At 41.9% G+C, this 19,613-nt stretch overlaps 1 protein-coding gene across 2 annotated transcripts in view; it reads right to left on the reverse strand.

Moving 5' to 3' along the window:
• The window catches only part of SPO11 (SPO11 initiator of meiotic double stranded breaks), a 218,490-nt gene extending 204,526 nt beyond the window's left edge, over positions 1–13,964 (reverse strand). The window contains exon 1 of one of the 2 annotated variants that reach the window (XM_032126851.1): positions 13,740–13,964. The gene's annotated coding sequence lies outside the window, so the exon portion shown is untranslated. The remainder of the gene's footprint in view (positions 1–13,739) is intronic. The other variant, XM_032126849.1, reaches the window with a different exon arrangement.
• Between the last annotated feature and the right edge of the window lie 5,649 nt (positions 13,965–19,613).

The following is a 19,613-nucleotide window of genomic DNA, read 5'->3' on the forward strand; positions in this document are numbered from 1 at the left end:
TTATCCTTAACTGCAAAGGTTATTTAAAACCCAGAAAAGCAGCTTTGCCAGTTCTCATTTTATCCCACACAGAAAGTTGCTTTAATTTGCAGTCAGGGGGGAAGTCAGTCAGCTGTTCCGCCTGTGCCACGACAGGCTGCCTGCTCCTGCTGCTGCTGCCGTCCCGGTGTGGCTGCGGGAACCTTTCTGTGGGAATAAAGCTGTGTGCTAAAAATAGAACAGGGAAAAAAAAAATGGAGTGGCTTCTAAATTTTACAACCAGTTCTCCTTCATGCAAACTGAGAGCAGCTCAGAAATGTCATCTTGCCAGGCCATGCAGCTCTAAAAGTGCCTTGCTGGCCCCAAACCAGTGAAGGTTCTCCAAATCCAGCCCCGATGCAAGAGGAGAGGAGGCATAAGAGCCAAGTCTAACATTTAGACTGCCCATTATCAGCTCATGAAAGGTTACGCTGATACTAACAGAAGTATTATGACAGTTCATAATAATTAATGTGTTGTCTCATTCTGGTTTTCAGCAGATACAGGAGAATGACGTTTTTCAGAAGTTTGGAAGCATCTCCCTCTGGGCAAGGAACTGCCTGCAGGTAACTAACACTGCCCCAAGAGGAGATTAAACCAGAAACAGATAATATTGCAGAAGAAGTGCTGCAATAAATAGAAATCTGGTGTTTTCTATTCATTTGTGCCTTTATGGAACTCTTCAATAAAATCTGATTGCCAGAACTTTAACGGTGCTACATGGAAAAAGATTAAATCTGTTTCATTCCATGATAAGAAATAGGTACTGCAGAGAAGACATCCCATCTTTTTCTTACTCTAATTATTTAAGGAAGATGCTTTTTGCATGAGTGGACAAAATCTGGATCAAACTTCTCCACAGATTCATGAAAACGGGGTGCCACAAACAACATATCAACAAACAACATATCACAAACAACATATTCCAACTGACAGAGAAAGATAAGTTACATTAGTTTATATTTCTGGAGATGATCTAAGCCCTTAGTTATCTGTTACATCAAATGTCTCAGTTTTCCTTCTGTAATCTAATATCCACCTTCAAGCTTGCCCTACATTTAAAATTTATACAAGTTTTTTCAGATGCTGCCATTTTGCCTCGGGCTTTGTAGGTGTTAAGCTCCAGTAATAATCTACACTGTTTCTTTAAGAAAGTTCATCCATTCACTTTAATTACATTTTCAGCCCTGGTTATTGTCCCTGTGCCTGCAAAGAATGTTTCCAGCCATAAAAAACCATTATCTGCCACAATTATGGATAACCAGAGCGTGGCCAGAGGGCAGAAATGCCACGGTGAAAGATTGTACCGCAATTCAGCGCAGAATTTATAACTTTCCTCAGGGCTAACTGTCAGCCTGATCACAATGCCTGACAAAAAGATCCAGTAAAGCAAATGCAGATGCTTCTTCTTGCCTGCATGGTTGCTCTTTTAAATTTTTTTTATTAAGGTGCAGTTTGTTGCGATACACAAAGTTGCAGCCACCGTGGGAGCAACGCTACAGCAAGGACACCCCGCCTGATTCACTTTGCTGGAGCACAGATTTAGACCATACGAGTCCAGCACCATGGTTTTAAACACATTGTTCCTGTGCAACCAGGACACCTCTGAGGTGTGCAGAAATCACTGCTGTGCATTTGCCCTGGTGGCCAAACTGCAGCTCAGTGTTGGCTGCTGCATTGTGTCCTCTCTGCTCCTCGTTACCGATGGAGACAGATGATTTTCCACAGCTTCCCATGTTACTGCTCTTGCAACATTAGATCTTTCCATCACTAATTCTTGTGGCTATTAATATCCAGAGGAATGCCAAACTGGAAGAAAGATTAACTTTTTGACACAGCATTTGAGGATATTCAGTTATTTCTCGCATTCCATCAGGACAGAGGTTTGTATTGTGCCTCCTGATGCAGGATTTCAACAGAAGAGGGCAAGGAGGATCATGAGTCCCATCACAGTATTTCATGAGGAGAATAATACAAATCCTTCTATATTTTTTTTCCAGCCAGAAGTCTTGAAACACAATACAAACACGACTCAGAATTATCCTCCTTGGTTTTGTGGTGAAAGAAAACTGAGCAGCTGAGAGGGGCTGCGGTGATGTTCCTGGCATCCTTGATGCCTGTGCAACTTCCAGCAGAGCAGCAGGAGCTGCCATCCCACCCCTGCCCATGGGAGCCACGTTTTTGGACCCTTGTGAAGGGATAAAGCAGGTTGAAGTTCCTCCCCAACCTCTGGTGTGTTCCAGACTCCTTTAGCCTGTACTCAGGTGCTGGTGCACATTCCCACAGGGGCGGTGAGCCCCAAAATTGAACTTTGTGCCTAATCTCAGACTTTGACAGAGAGATAACAGAGGCAAAGCCAGGATCTGGTGTTCTTGGGTTTTAACAGGGGATGCCGTCTTTCTCAGCAAGGAGGCAGCTGCTCAAAGGTAAGTGCAGAATAAAGAGCTTGAAAACAAATTTGATTTCTACACCAATCTCTCCCTGGGGTTTCCAAAAATACTGTGCTTTTTAATGGGACAATAATGCCTGTGGACATTAGGAATTCAAGGGCCTTTAAAGGTGCGGCCCTGTGTGGCCACAGATCCGAGTGAGAGAATTCTCTGTAGATCAGCCTGATTTTCCTCACTTTAGTTTTAATGGCAGGAATTCGACATACAGAAAAGATAAAGGTTAAAAATGTCAGAGGAGATGAGGGAGCTGTGATTTGCTTGATTCTAGGTAGTGCTATGAGATAGCTTAGTAGGAAGCTTCTGCTCAGTGAAACCCCTCTGAATTCTGTTCTAAACTTTCTGGGTTTCTTCCTCTGAGCACGACCACTTCCAAACTAGCTGCAGCAGAGCTCTCTGCAGAAGAAGTATTTCTCATAATCTTTGAGAAGGTATTTCTTCCCTAATTCCTATCACCCTAACTCCACTCTGGCATGAACAGGTCGTAAGATCTGGCATCCCTGATCCCTCTTCAAACTCAACTTCTATCCAAAACATAATCGGAGGCAAAACTCCACCCCTTGGCGTGCCTTCAATAAAACATCATTCTACCTGAACCTCAGAAAAGATAAACTATTAAAGTAATAAGAGGATAATTTAACCTCTTTAATCAGATAATCCTCCAGCACATTGGACATTTATTTGCATGGTATATTCTACCATAATAAGTTTGAAGCTCCGATTTAAACAATTCCCCACCCTCAGAAAAAAGCTGAAGGAAGTGGTTGAGACATTCCATATCTCAGGTGCCATTATGTGAATGTGAAAACAAATGAGTTTAATTGGGGAGAAATTCATCCCAGACAGAGGGCTCGCCCAAGGCCCTTGTCTGAGAAACCCCACTTAACTTCACTCTAGCACAGAGGAGCTACACAGGCACTGGATGCCAATTAAGCCCTACTTATCTTTTTAATGAAGGGCTGAATCTGAAAATGAATTATTGTTTTGATGTGTAAATGCTGTTGGTTTGGTAAGGGAGTGAAAGGATTCTATCTGGGGGGACAGGCAAAACTGAAGCGATAAAGGGTTTGCACGAACATCCATGAAAACCTTACAGAGCTCTCCATGAGCTGGAAAACAGTGCCTGGCACTCAGACTAAAACTGCAAATTCAGCAGCCCTGGAACCTCCTGTGTCTTTGTGCCAGTTTCAGCCAAGCATTCCTTTCAGAGACCAAAACAAACAGAAAAGCTTCCCTGAAAGCCAGAATATGTCTCATTTCAGCATTTGCTAAACTAATTGATTGCTTTTCTAAGCAGTCATTTATTCTCGTATTTCCCTCAGTGTCATAGAAATAAGTGTTAAGTGTTCAAAAATAAAGAAACTGTTTTACTTTAGGCCAAGCCAAATACTTCTTTTAGCTTTTCCATAAGTTTTGAATTGCTGAAAATATTTTAGATTTTTTTAAAAATACTTTTTATCTGGATTGTTTTTCTAAATTTAAAATTGTCCAGGAGAAACAAACCCACCAATTAATACAAGTCAATGTATGGTCAAAGACCCTGCAATTAATTAGAATAAAAAGGAAAAGCAACTTTAGTCTCATTTAAAATTCAAGTTCGGGAAAAATTGTCATGATTTCTTTAGTTTTTGCTCAACTGTGGCTTTACATTAAGTGGAGTAAAACTTTCAGGTGGCTGCAGTCCTGAACAGGGATTTTTGGAAGACAGTTTCCCAGATACTGATCTTTGGAAATGAAAATGTTTCTCTTGCTCTGAAAGAAAAGTGAAATATGGTGCTTCCCCCTACCCGAAGTGCCAAAAATCTGTGAGCTGGTTTGGATCTCCCCAATGAAGGCACTGAAGTTCACCAGGTTTCCAAACCCCTGGAATCCACGACTGGTGAAAATACAGCGTGAAAAAATTAGGGACGTGCTATCCCAAGCAGTGACCTTCAGCTTGTGGTCTCCAGACGTGAAGCAGAGCAGGGACTTGGATCAGTCCCTTTCAAAAACCAAGCCCATAAAGAGAAAGCTTAAATATCTAATAAAGCAATTCACTCAGCCCATTGGAACAAGATGAAAATCACCAGTCCAGAGGAAAACTCATTCAAAAGTGTGGGAGATTTTTATGGTTTTCCCAGTGGGGTTTTGACCTTCTCCTTAACAATCATGAATAGTAGGATGTAGCTATTTGAAGACAACAACACAGAAATTGTTTCAATGTGTTAGTAGCCAGAATTTTGCTTTAGGAAGTGGAATTGTGATTAATTAATTGTCAGACACATGGATATCTCACTTGCAAGACTAAATTTCCAAGGACAGATTGTGTCACCTAGACTTCAGGGAAGAGCTAAAATTGTCTAATATAACCATTTTTTAAAGGACAGAGAAGTTATGGGATGAGAAGGGTGAAGGGAGTCACTGGCCCTTTCTCACCTCTGAAATATGCTGGTTTTCTGAGATATGAACAAGAGTCATGATTAAGGTGTAAAAAATATAAATTAATCTATATCCATAGGCCTCTGTTATTTAAAGAATCACTGGAAAATATCATTGGAGACCCACACTCTTGCACTGCCCCAGTCATATATCCATGTACACGTTTGGGGTCTATGATTAGAGATGTTAAATTCCAGTTAATAGTTCAAAAAAAAGACAAAATGCCATGCTACTGCTAACTTAAATCATCCTTGTTTCTGCTCCAACTCATTACACACGCACCATTTCCCTCTGCATGACTGCAAGATCAAACCCCTCATCCCAGACTGTAATCACAGAGTAGTCAGGGAGTAGGTGCCCCCTCCCCTTTGCAGGGTCCTACAGCTCATTAGTCAATCATATTATTAAGAAATTCTCGGTTTTAATAAATGAAGGTGGTGTTCATCTCAAGGCTGAGAATGGATGTTTTTATGGAAATAAGCACTTGATGCTTATCTTCACAGCATCTCCTTAAGAAAACCATTATCACTTCAAAATAGCTCCTCTGAGCAAAAAAAGTACAATTACGTAAGTCTTGTGCAAGCCAAGCCAGGAGGAGATGCCAGGTTGTGTTTATGTTTTTGCCATTTTTTAGACCCAAAAAATCAGCTTAATACAGTTCCAAACCTACAAAGACCCGGTGCTTCAGCCACCCACAGAAGAGCAAATGCCTCTGACAGGCTCCATTCCAGCTGAATTAACCCTGGGTTTTGAACCTGCCTTTAGTAAGAGCTTGTTCCTCAAGTAGGTCCATGGAACAACGGGATAACAGAATCCAATGCTTTGCTTAAATGCTGAAAATCATCCACTTAAGGGGAGCAATTATCACTGATCCTTCATGCTAGCTACTTAACATTTAATGTCTTACTCCTTAAGATATGAAAATAAGCTACTTTAACCTCCTGAAGTAGATTTGAAAAGTCTCCTAAAATTTCTCAGAACAAATCTCATTTAGAAGCAAGTGAAATTATGTTCAGAAGCTACTTAGATGCTTTTTAAAAATCCAACTTGATATTTAAAATACAAAGCCCTGCAGTGATTTTCCCTTCAGTACCTTTTGAAATCAAGCTTAAAAAATGGACTTTGGAGCCAAGATGCATCTTTGTATCTGCGTTTTCTGTTGGCTGGTTTTCCTGCTGTAGCACGGCACTGCACTGCTCTGTCCACAACCATATCCAAAAATACCACCACGAGACCCAAACTGCTGTTCCGGGACTTCTGAGTGATTGGGAAAGAGGCTGTGCTGTGATGGGCACACATCAACCACATCAAGATGGACTGTGCCTGAAAAGATTGTCTTTGGTAAATAAAAGGGTTTCAAAATGTGTCTTTTTACAAAGTGTTTTTCTTTGGAAACATTAAACTGCCAAAATCGACCTTCTTTACCACATTCTGCAGAGATTAAGACTAATGGCAAAATGAACCCCTTAAATGTCCTGGGAAATAATGTCCCCTAACACTCGAGCTTGTTACTCCTAGTACTCCATGCTTGGTAACTAAGAAATATAATGTTTGGAATGCACATTTCACCTTTAGTCCTTACAGTGCACAGGAATGTGGATTTTACAGCTTTTTATTAGTGCAAACATTAAGAAAACAAACAGAAGACTAGTATGTTATTACTGTTATAATTAATAAATATTTATATTATGGAAGTACACAAAATTTCCAGTCAGGATAGGCACTCTCTACTTTTAAATAATGCACACGTTGATAGATTTCTATTTATGGTAATTGCATCTCACAAAATAAAGAAATTTAGTTGCATTTACAAAATTGTAGGGTGGCCTTTGTCCCTGGGGCATTGCATTCACAGCCATGCAGCTCCCTGGCAGTTCAAGTGCAAAGATTAAACAATCTTCAGGATGGAGAATCATCTGTCTGAAACGCAACTACCAGAGAGGGAATGTTTACATTATTTTAGTATTTTATTACACAGTGAAAAAGAAATCACAGTAAGCTTTTCTTGTGCCGCCTGCACCGCTCTGCAATAATCCCAAAGCGTGCCCATTAATGGAACAGCTCCCAGTTTGCACCTGAAGGAGGAACGTAAGCCTGCAACTTTCTGGGGTTATTTGACTCATCAGTTAATAAGTAATCTCAAGGACACATCCACTGGCCACACCAACTTTCACCAGCTCAGTAGCGGGCTGCCAAACCCCCTAAGGATGACATTCCCACCTGGTTTCCTTTTCTCTCAAGCAAATCCCTGCCCAGCCAAACAGCTCTGACACTTCAGCTCTATCGTTTCCAGTGAAAATGAAAAGACTTAGCACTACGGAAAATCCCCCTAGCAGGCTTTGAAAAAACTGAATCTCTAATTACTGAACACATGAGGATTATAAGAATTTAATTAGGAGCCCCCCGACCCCTCCAGGTTGACATGGGAGACTCATCCCGGCTTGGCCGCTCTGGCTGGTGGGTGCTGAGGAGGAACTTTGGCTTTTGCAAAACCCGTCTGCCAGCAGCTGGAGCTGCTCACACCCTGTTGTTGCAGACAGCGAGGAAACCATCCAGTGTCCCAAATAAATTAATGAATTACTCTGCTCCTCCCAACAGTCTCAACGCTGGAGCCAGGAGCCGTAATCGCGCTCTTGCTGCCTCTGAGTCACTGAGAGCCGGAGCCCGGCGCAGTGTGCAGAGTCAGCAGAGGCGGATGCTGAGCTGCATTGTGCCTGCAAGTCAGTCAAACCAGTTTAAAAATAAACTCCTCTTCCCCCAGCCCCTCTACAGGCCCCTCTGTGCACACACGGCGCTGCCGTTTCCCGCCATGCAGGCGGCTTTTTGGAAGAGCGCGCCCGACTCGCACCAAAGAGCTTTTGCCCTTTGGGTTAAACCGTGTCAGTCCAGGCCCTGAGCAGGCACAGGAACCAAAGCTGAGGTTTTCAGAGGAGCCCGAAGGAGTCAAGCATTCAAAACTCATTAGAATTAAATGGGAGCAGAGCACTCGTGCTCTCAGGTGCCGTTGAACATCTCGGTCTCTGTGCTGGGGTTAAATCAAGATGAGGAGCTGTCACCTTGCTGCTGTGTTTTCTGAGGACAAAGGAGGGTCCATAGCTGCAAAGACAGGTAGGGTGAGACCCTTCTGTTCATCACAACCACAGAAAACCTTCCCCAAAACTGCCTCATTGATTTGTCCCCAATGCCAGGGTCATTGCACAGCTGGAGAGGGTAAATTGTCCCTGTCATAAACCATTGATACCGTGGGAAACACAAAACACCTTTTTCATTTCATATCTAACTGCATGGAAATGGGAATTTTTCATAATAAAGTGTTTTACATCTGTCTCTGATCAAAAAAATTACTGATAAAACGTATTAAATCCCCTCTGCCACTGATGTGGCATTTGAAATTAATTGTCAGATAAATTACAGGAGATATTCAAGGTCTGTAAGTAAATTTTAAATATTTTCATATTCAAAATTCAAACCATGTTGATCACACACAAGAGGCTGCATAGCTTGTTTCTGCTGCCTGGCTGTAGTGAAATGCTATGAATCCTTTTCAGGCAAGAAAATATATGTATCCAATGTTTTTGGTGATATTTACTGATATTTGCTGATATTAGTATTTAAAGTGAATGTTTCTGTGTGTTTGATCAGAAAATAAAAAGTTAAAACAAATCAGGTATCATGATTAAAATCTCAGGGAGCATTTTGGGGCAACTCAAATTTTGGATAAATCTAGCTCACATAAAACTGGTTCTAGTCCATGTATTTTCCTTCATCGTTTTTTTATTGCAGGGTAAATAAAATTATTTATTTCTTTTTCAGCAATCATAATAAAAGAGGTTATTCTCATTAAAGCTAGTAAAACTTCTCAAAGCTTGACTTTTCCAAATAACCACGTCTAATTTTTTTACAGAAAGAATTAAACTGCAAAAATTATTTGCATGGAATCATTTTACTCTATGGATATTCTCCAAATTTTTCAAATGTGCTTAACATAAATCAAGGAAAAAAAGGAATGTTTCATCAACTAAGAATAAATCTGATCCTGCACCTAATTCCCACTTTCCAAGCTGCAAACAGCAATAACCCTTGAAAGATGTTTTTAGGAGAGATCATCCCAAAAAGAGGGAAGATAAACACACACTCCCCTTCATGTTCCAATAGGACCATTCCCACAATAGGATGTCTTCAAGTCCTTATTCAACCCCAGGATAACACAACAGCAAAACTGCTGGTTCTCAAGGCTCTGTTCTCATTGCAAAAGCAAAGTACAAGTTCCAGACCTTTTCCCTGGAAAGAGAAGTTGCAGATGCCCAATCCTTGGTCATGTTTTGTGCCTGCTGCAGCTCAGGAATGTGACTGAGAAAAGATGCCCTGATATTCAGGTGCCAGATTATTGTCCCTTATTCACATTCAGATCACAAGCAGCTATACCCCAAAATATCACTGCGGGCCTGATCCCTGGGGAATTGCCTTTCCCACTGATCCCAGGGCAGCATTGCAGTCACTAAGGCAGCATCTAGAATCTTCAGTGTGTGCCACTTTTCCAAATCTTTCCATGCTGTGTGATGAGCACCAGTGCTGGGATGGTTACAAATAGAGATTCACCTTGGGTTGTGCTGCAATGGATCTATGAGTCAGTGCTCTGAGGGATGGAGGAGAAAAAGGATATATTATCATTAGCAGGAGAAGAGCCAGGCTTATCAGGAGCCCTGCAGGAAATCCTCCTCTGTAACCCACAAGGCATCAAAGACAAGAAAAACAGCCTGTATTGGGATGGCAAGTGAGAACCCAGCTCCAGGTATGCTACAGGATATGAGACAATGCCATAGCCGACCACCAGAACTTGGCCCACCAGAATCAACAGGACCTGAGATCTTGAGGATCTCTGCCACAGGACACGTCTGCACTGCACACTATTAAATTTAAAAATCCACAGAAAAGACACACAGGGCTATTCTAGGAATCAAAAGAATCCCCTGCTACACCAGCACAGGGCCTGGGACTATTTTTCCAGTTTAGAATCCCAACATTTGGCGCAAATGCAAATTTCTGCTGCACTATGCCACAGCCATCTCTCTGTGCACTGGGTCCCGTTGGTATAAATGGTGATAATTTACAACTTCCAGTGTTTTGTGGTGGTTGTGAGAATGGAAATCATTATCCCTAGTGGGGAATACTTAAACACCTGTGCTGAGCCAAAAACTGGGGCAGCAGTGCAGGCAGGACCCCATTCCAGACACTGTTTTTGCTCCAGCTCCCAGAGTTGCATCAGTCCATGGGCATCTTGTGCACCTCGAGAGCATTTCAGGGAGATCCAGGAGGGACTGTGCCTACTTGCACAGGGAATTCAAACAGCTTATTACCAAAGCCATTTTCTTTTTTTATTATTACTTTCTTCAAACAAAGCTAATAAATCAAATCACCCAAGATGCACATTATGCAAACCTTAATTAGATTTGGCCCACATCTCACTAGGAGTAGCACCCATCTGACTTCAGATCAGAGAACTCAGGTTTGATGGGTGGAACCAAATCGCCCACTTTGGAGTTGCTAAACCTACTTTTAAATGCAGTGTGTTTGCATTTTTTCACTCTGGGACCTGCAGGAAGTTAGCTTTGTTTGACTTTTGGGCAACAGGAGCAGTGTAAGGGAATTCAGAAATAGAAGGGGACATGTTTCGGAAGAGCATGAATCTCTTATTCTGCAGGCATGGGAGAATCACAAAGTTGGCAGCACCAATTTTATGGGGTTTCATTTCGCACGGCTACTGCTTGTGGAGCTTCCTCCTTGACAGCCTACTGCTCTAAGGCATTCTGGGATATTATAAATAAAAATATAGAAAGCTGATGCAAAAATACTGTTTTAGCAGCATTTTGTTTGGCAGAGCATCCTTCATTGCTGATACCTCTCCTGATTTTATTGCCAACCTCTTGCCTTTCTTACACATGCAGCACCTCTAGAAACAAGACCTTGTGAAAAATTTCAGCTTTCTATTTTTTTAAATGCATTTATGACCTTCATAGAGATGAAGACATTAAAAGGAAAAAATAATTCGAAGTCTATTCAAGAAAAGGTGGAGAAAAAGATTTTTATAAAGTAAAAATGCTATGCCCACACTTCAGTCCTTTTCTGCTGAGGAGGAATAGGAGTGACCAGCAGGGTATTGAAAAGAACTTGCCCAAAAAAGCAACAGCTCTGCAGATGGTGCTGAACCCCCATAGCAACCTCATGGTTCCCTAACCTCCCTTCCACAGAATGACACATGGGAGGGAGGCAGAGGGAGGGGAAGAGGCTGATCATGGACACACACATGATAAAAGGAGCTCAGAGCTCCATGGGGAGTCCTGTGCTCCAGAAAGCAAACAAACCACAGCCTGGGCACGAGAGCAGAGAAAGAGAACACATTTTCTGGCTCGTGGCCAGGCTGTACCTCAGCTGGCCATGGTCTGCTCACAACTGGTGTCAGCCCATGGCTGTTGTGACACTGGAAAGGCCATCACTCCCTGTCAAACAGCACAGCTGGTTGGACCGAGGGGGGTTTGCTTCACAGGGAGTCCCACGTGCTGCTTGTGCTGCCCAAATGAGCACAGGCTGAGGCCCAAATTTGTGCCCAGCTTGCCAGGTGACAGCTCCACTGCCAACCCTCACCACCATCCCCTGCATCAGCTCAGGGCAGCAGTGACAGCACAGAGCCCAGTCAGATCCTGCATGGACAGACACCCTCTGAACTCCACACTCAGCCACACCCAGAATGGACACAAGGCTCGTGTGCCCAAAAACACCAGCAGCAAACAGCAAATTTTAAATAGCAAGTGCCTGCAACAGGCAGCTCACGGGCAGTCTTCCAGTTACCACTTAATTAAGAAAAAAAATTAATATATTCAGTAAATTATTTAATGAAACAATTATTTCATGCAGAAATCTTAGGCTACTTCTAAGCAACCAACACACAAAAAGATATGATAGTTTCAAATTAATTCTTTAGAGTGACACACGCATTCGGGACCTGCCTTAAAAAGGTGCTGGACTCCACTGCTGAAGCCTGAGTTTTGCAACCTAAACACCTGACATTTTTCTATCTGTGAGATGGGAGACTCACATTTGCCTTATTCACAAACACAGAAGTGGGCAGAAATAATTAAATAAAGGGAGCCCAGTTCATGCTCCAGTGCACCACGTATGAGAAGCTGCGGCTGACAATGACATTGAAAACCAGTTGTCAGTCTAATGTAATCAGAGAGACAATTGGCTCTGCTGGCAAGAACTGAATTAGTGTTTTCTGTCTGAATCAGTGTCATCTTCTAGGGAGCAGTGAAGCTTATGCAATGATAACAAAACTCCCCAGAAGCTGCATTTGTTACTGAAATATGGTGGTGCTTTGGTGCTGTGTAACCTCATTCTGTAACACAATATACCTCATGGTCATGCTGCTGTTCTCATGTTTCCTGCAATGATACAATTCAGTGACCAGATACTAGATCAAACTAGACAAGCATAATATTAAAACTTTAAAATCTCTCTCTGAAAGCTAATGTGGTTTATTCCCAGGCATGTTCCCTGCTCTTTCACTCACTGTACACACATGCAGAGCATGAAATTGGGGCAGAGTCAAGCCTAGATGAAGCTTCAAATCTTTGTGCTTTGGGGGAGACTGAAGGGTCAATGGTACTGGGCATCATTTTCCTAATGAGGACAGGGGTAAATTTCAAACCAAGGTCAGATATAATGTCCCTTTACAAGTAGGACCCACTGCTGATGCACACTTGGATTTTGTAATGAGACTCCAAGATTCAGTCTTAAAATAGCCCTTTTAGTATTGTCACAGCATCTGGTAACTTCACCTTTGTTTCTGTTTCAGTTCATAGCACGAGTTGTTGCTGAGCAGTGGAACATGCTGAGTAAAAAAAATACTAATTGTTTTCATTTTCACTGTAGTAGAACCCTCAGCTGCCTGTGCTGCCCCTTGCCTGCAGAACCCCCCCATTGGCCCCTCATGGGAGGTGTGAACAGTTCACAGCTGTCTCAGAGGGTGGAATGATGTACAGGTACAGAACAAAAAGGCTACCTCAGAAATGCCACTTATCTTCAGAAAAATACTACTTCAGCCCAAAGAACTTTTTATATTTGCATATCACAAAATAATCTTAATAATTATGTTTATATTACAAACAACTGGCACCAAGAAACTTCTGGTTTATATTCTATTTATAATGATCTTTTTTTGTGTTTAGCACTATTGATCAATAGAAAACTCAATGAAAGCAATAAAGGCACATGGCTCTTCTATATTCCAGTTTTAAAGATATTTTCTCTTTTTCATCTGCAACACCTGTTTCTTTAGAGAGATACTGGTGTGATGGGAGGGTACTCTCACTGGATTGATATACATCTGTAATTAGCAAGCTGATCGTCCTCCTCAGGCCAGGGAGACACGGCATGATCTGACACTTAAAGGCACGACATCAAAATATATACCCTCTTTTTTATAATTAACATTCCACATTAAATATTCATTAAAACTTACATAAATTATTTCCTTGTACAAGGCTCAACTTCTCTGTCCTTGTTCAGACAAAGCTCTCCTTGAATATGTTTGCCCAGCTAAGACAAGACATGACCACACTTTCAACCTGTTGTGCTGCCATCAGTCTTTGTCAGCCTCAGAGAGCACAAGGCACAACACAAATCCTGAAGCTCCTTGTGTGTGATTCCCTCTTCTTTTCTACAAAATCCACCTAAAAAAAATCCCAAACAACAGCAACAACAAAAACTAACCAAACAAAACCCACAAAAACTCCTCCACCTCTGTTGAAACAAACCCACTCAAGTACAGGAATTTTGCACAAAGCAGAGGAGACTCACGGGAGCAGGAAGGGCTCGAACATCCCCATCACATCTGCCAGGGCTCCAGACCAGGCCTCCACGGAGCTCCTCGCTGGAAGACAGAGGGAGTGAGATGAAGAGGGAAGAGGAATGCTTTATGCCTCACATCGACTGTGTGTCAAGCCAAAGCCCCAAACAGGAAATGTTTCCTTAGAAGAGCTTTGTAACAACGTGCTTTTCACATGTACAGCCTGGGTTTTTTAGGTCTCTTCAGTAACTGTTTTGATTTACTGAAACAAGGAGAAGAAAAAAAAGCTCAGTGAGGACAAGGCAGATGACCACATCCCCTTGGCACACACCTTGCAGTCCAGCTCTGCCCTCTGAAGACGCGGACGCTCTCCAGTAGTGCTTATTTATCTGTCATGTTGTGGTGATGGATGTTACTGTTGCTCTCAAAAACATATGCTCAGAAGTTTATTATGGCACTAAATATGGGCTGGGTAAGAATCTGGATTGTTTAAGTGTCAAACAGTGACAACATGTGTACAATACAACACAGACATCAAGGGGGAACCAGCTCAGCTAATATGTGGTATTCATATAAGCCTTTAGGAACAAAGACCACCCATAAAGCCAAACCAAAGCTGCCACAAGAATAGGTGGTGCTGCTTCTGTCACTGCAGACTGGGTGCTAACTGGCTTCCTAATTAGATTTGCAAGATAATAAAAGGCATAAAATGCATTAAAAGGACAATATGTTATAAGTTTTCCTATGACAAACATTGCTGTAAGTTCAGCAGATTCCTGCTCATGGTAGGTCATGATCAGAACACCCAGTACATGTTTGTTTTTCTTATGGCTGGGCTTGTTTTCTTTATGTTTTGTAATATACCTTTGTACCTTTGATTAATGAGAATTAGTATTTCCTTAACAAGGATAGTCCTGAGTACCACAGCTTTCAAGTAGCCACTAAAAAACAATCAGCATAAATAACTCTGATACTTCTGAGCATCTTCCTTCAAATAATGGTGTTTTGTTCTATTTCGTATTATATTTTGTAAAAACACACGGTAAATTGGCTAGTACAAAAAAAAGGGAAAAGGAGAATCCTTAAACAAATTAATTAAGCCCCAAGAAAAAAAATACATCTCCTTAAATACATGAGCTGGAACTTAGGAATCTTGGAGACAGCAGCACCACGTGGCAACTGCTGGAGCTCTGTTCTCATCCTGGAAGACCAAAGAGTTCAAGCAGAACTGGAGCATTGCTTGACAAGACTTCAAAAGGATTGAACAGAAAAGGAGTAAAAGCAAAGAATGGCAAAAAAAACCCCAAACAAAACACAACCACCGTAGGATAGGAGGGAAGGATAGATTGAAGAGGAGAAACAATAGAAAAAGAAAAGATTGATGGGAAATGTAGACTGCAATCCAATGCATCTTCATCACATGCACATATCAGTGAGTGGTAAAAGAATTTCTTCCCTTGATATATGAAACCCTTAATATCCAACTTTCCTTTCTCTGTGACAGTTACTAACAGAATAACCAAAGGGAAAAACGAGTCTGACAAAACTAAACTGCGCCTCTTGCTCATGGGAATTAACATTTAAACCTGAAAAACCCCTGTCCAGACTCTGTGATCTGCAGTGCAAGGGTCTCAGAATACTACAACAGTTCTGAGAAGTCCTAAACTCTCAAGCTAGAGTGGAAGTCCCAGAAGGTGCCACCACACCTTAATTAGCAATTTGCAGGATGAACTGAGGAAAGTTCTAAGGACTTAAGTAGCACCACCTACCCCACAAATTCAACAGCAACAGTTCCAATATCCCCTCACACCAAGCAAAGCTTCCCAAGGTAGGACCCTGCTCATAAGCCAGCAGCTGGAACCTCTACTTGGATTAGAACTGCAAAGGCACCAATTCCTATTCAGATGGTCCCTTTGTCCAACACAGCCTTGCTCCCCAGCCTTTTGGAGTGTGCTATAAAGTCTTTTCCCCAGGCTCTCTCAGAGGAGGTGGGTTGAGGGAGGTGTGGGTGCTGGAAAGAGAGATATATTGGCTCCAAGTTAAACAGCTTTTTGTATGCACAACCTGAGGCATAAACAAGTCAGGATTTGCGTACTGGACCTTTGCATATACAATCTGTGTGCTCTGGAAAAATCATTTAACAGTCCTTCTATTGCAGGGGTGTGAAAACACTGGGTCAGCTTCTTTGTATTTTAAACAGCATAGAAATGAGCGTGAAATAAGGAAATCCACAAGCGTCTTTGCACAGTCCCTGGATTACCTGAACAGGCAGTTCTGGGCATGAGTGAGGAATGGAGAGGTGGAGTCACATGGCCTGTGCCATGAAGGAAACCAGGCTGGATGACCAAAAAGCTCCATGGATGGCTGGGGTAGTCGCCAGACAGGCAACACCTCATCTCTGGGCCAAGGAGATTTCAGTGACACCAAAGCTATGACAAAGATCAAAGCAAAGAGCAATGGTGGCACAGGGACAAGACATCACATGGGTCCACATGTGCTGCTTACATCTTTGTTGGATTTCATTTTCAAGAAAGTGCTCTTCCAGGGGACGACCCCAGCTCTCAGACCTCTTGGAATACAAGCTTTTTCAGAAGTGACTTAAAAGAAAAGAGGGTGGGGGAAATCTGATTTAATAAATGATATATAGGAGTATAATTATATGGTTTTAAACACAGTTCCAGTTCACTTGTCTCAGCAAGAAATGCTGGTGTGTGAGAGAAATCATTTATATTGCTTACTATGGTTTTTCAATCTTGGCAAGCGCTTTTTCCATTCTAAGATGTGGGAACACCCACATCAGTAATTATATATGTTAGCAAAAATACAAGATAACTTGTATTCTGGAGAGGGGGATTTCTCCCATTTCTCAGCGAACTCTTAGGGCAGTAAAAGGGAAGATCTCTATTCTACAAGCTCCGTAACTAAAAAATTATTACTGAAAACACAAGTTTGTCTCTATGTCGTGAAACACAGATCCATTATCCAAAACATTTATCATCTATAACACCTCTGTAGCAAAACTAATGATTTTTCAGTTCTGGGCACCTTATTCAGTGTGAAGAGGATTAGTAACCCCCATTGTTGGGTGGAAATCAGCAGAGCCAGTGGTGAGATTTTACACGTTTTAAGCATGGGTTAATTGGTAGGAGATGTTCATGTGTGCATTCCAGCAAAACACAGGAGTAAAATGTGAAATCTGGGCTTTCTGAGCAGGAAGCACTTGCTGGGATTTCCATAGGGTGGGAATTCTGGTGGAGAGTTGCAGGGAGACGGAGCTGGGGCTCCCACAGCTCCTGCTGGAGCCCGTGGGATGAGGCTGCTCACATGCTCAGCCACAGCCTGAACCGCTTGTGAACTCCTGAACCGCAGCTTGGCCATCCCCAAAGTGCACCACACTAAGGGATAAGTTGGAAAGCTCATCCAACTGGGAGCAGGCTGTGTCCACTGCAAATACCTACCCAGAATTCAGGGCTGGTAATTTTCTCTGCTAGTTCTCCCGCTGGCTAAAGGAGCCCAGGAATATGCAGGCACTCATTTTGCAGGCATGTGTGTTTAGGTGCATGGCAGAGAAATCCTCCTGTCCATAAAGGAACTGTTCACTTCCATAATCCTGCCACATGCACTCCTAATATTTGCAGGACAGACTTGTGGAATAGTCACAGTCTTTTACCTGACCTTACACAGAACATTTTCTTGCACAGATTTTTCCCAATATGTGTCTGGATATAAAGACACGATCACTCCTCATTTTTTGTTTTGTTGTTTTTTTTTTTTTCTTTTCTTTTGTGGTTGCACAGCTCTCAAATCTCAATAAAGATTTAATTACACACTGCATTAAAAGAGAATTGAGTTAGCTTTCTTTATGGTTTCTTAAATATTCTTTTTATTAAATCAGATGCAGATCATTAAGAAGAGCAGTGATAAATAATGGTCCACAGGCAAAATTATAATCTGTCCTTTTGTATATTTTGGAGTTAAAAAGCCACTAGACCTAGAGACATCACACTAGTTGGGCAAGGCAAGAATGGGAAAATCATGTTGTTCTAACCCTGGATAACCCCAACTTGCTACTTGCCACTAAGTGTCCCAAACTAACTTGTATTCTATTTAAAAACTATATTTATTTTCTTTTCATACAGAAAAGAGTTTTCTTCTGGTGTTTCTTGTACGTCAGTGTAAGCTGACATGTGCTGGGACCCACATTTTGAAAGCCCAAATTTCACTTCAAAGCTGCAGGAGAGATTCCCACCATGTCCTGGGAGAGCTGGGCTGGATGAGAGCTAAAGACAGGAAGAGACTTTGTCCAAACTGAGTGACATGTGAGAGGGAGGCAAATAAAGAAACAGAGCTATTGCCTAAGAAAAAGAATTAAAAATTAACAACCCCGTGAGTTTCCATGAGCTTTATTGTCAAGCTGTAGGCTTTTAAAATTTCCAAAATATAAAGCCATTCAAATCCTCAATTTTAGTATTCTAAGATTCACAAAAAAAACCCCCCCAAATTACCTTGCATATTTCTAGGATTTTAAAATGTTGCTCTCCCCACTCCCAACCCCTGTAATCCCTCTCTAACACCGGTGTAAAGGGTCTTGCAAGCTTTCTTTAAGTCATCATCTTTAACCAGAGCTGAATTATTATGTCAGATGGTTGAGAGCATTCCATGTTTCCCGATAGTTTTGTTTAAACAGTATTGGGCACAAAAAGCACAGGAAAAAACCCCACAGCTTTCTGGTTTCCATGCCAGCTGTTTTAATATCATAAATGATATTAAATGGAAATAATGGAAATGCTCAATGGAAAATTTAAAAAACCAGGCCATTATAATGCCATAATCTTAAGTAGCTCTTAAAAGAAAACAAAACACACTCCCCCCCCTTGCTGCCCCCCCAGAAAATCCAGATGAACACAGAAAAAGCTGTCAAGCTCAGTCTTGTCCAAAGCAGATCTGCCAATGTTCTGACAATGTTTGCACTTGCTTGTCAAAATGGTCACTTCAGCTGAGCATCATTTACACTTTGGCTTACAAATTAGTTATGTAAATTGCCTCTAAATTTAACATGGAAAAAAATCCACCTACCTTTTAAGTTATATATATAAATATACACACTTTCTATATATATTATAAAATGTGGCATTGTAGGACCAACGCTTCCTGGCTGAAGTGAAATGTTGCAGTTGGAGCACCCAGGAGAGACTGGAGGCTGGAGCACACGGCTCCCAGCCCCTGCACTGGCCTTGCCCCCCTCCTGTGCCACCAGCTCACTGCTGGAGCTTGAAGAAAAAATCCTTTTCTGCCTCACTTTCTCGATCTGCAAAGTGGACAGGGCTGGTTCAATTAGTCCTTGCATTATCTGGCTAATGTAAAGATTTTCTCCTCTCTGAGAGCCACTTCACAAGCTGTTTGAGCAAGTGATCTACTCTGAAATTGCTCAGAAAGCCATTTTCAGCAAGAAGAGGGATGTAGGACTTTTACCAACTGGTCTGTTGGGCCAAACTGCACATTTCTGGGAGCTGTGGTGCTCACATAAGGTGCTGCACGATGCTGTTAGTGCATGGGGGGCTGGAGGAGTGCCTGGGCTGTTTATGGGAAAGTCTTTAATTGTTCAGCAGATTTTAAAGATAATTAACCATATTGTTATTAAAGAAAAAGGTGCTGAGAGAGCTTTGTCATGGAATTCTTTCCTTCGTTTATAGAAAGAGTTCAGTTGAATATTTAGGCTAAGACAAGTAAGACCAGTTACAATAGGAAGAGAAGAAAATCTTCTTAGGAGAGAGGATCCTGCACCTGGGACTACTCTGAAACTGAGACTCATCATAAGAGAGAGGGCTTGTGCAGGAGGGAATTTTAAATCTCCCTGAACTCTCACACTGTGCATCTGTATACGG

Source organism: Corvus moneduloides, chromosome 17 (genome assembly GCF_009650955.1).
Source record: "Corvus moneduloides isolate bCorMon1 chromosome 17, bCorMon1.pri, whole genome shotgun sequence".
NCBI lineage: Eukaryota > Metazoa > Chordata > Aves > Passeriformes > Corvidae > Corvus > Corvus moneduloides.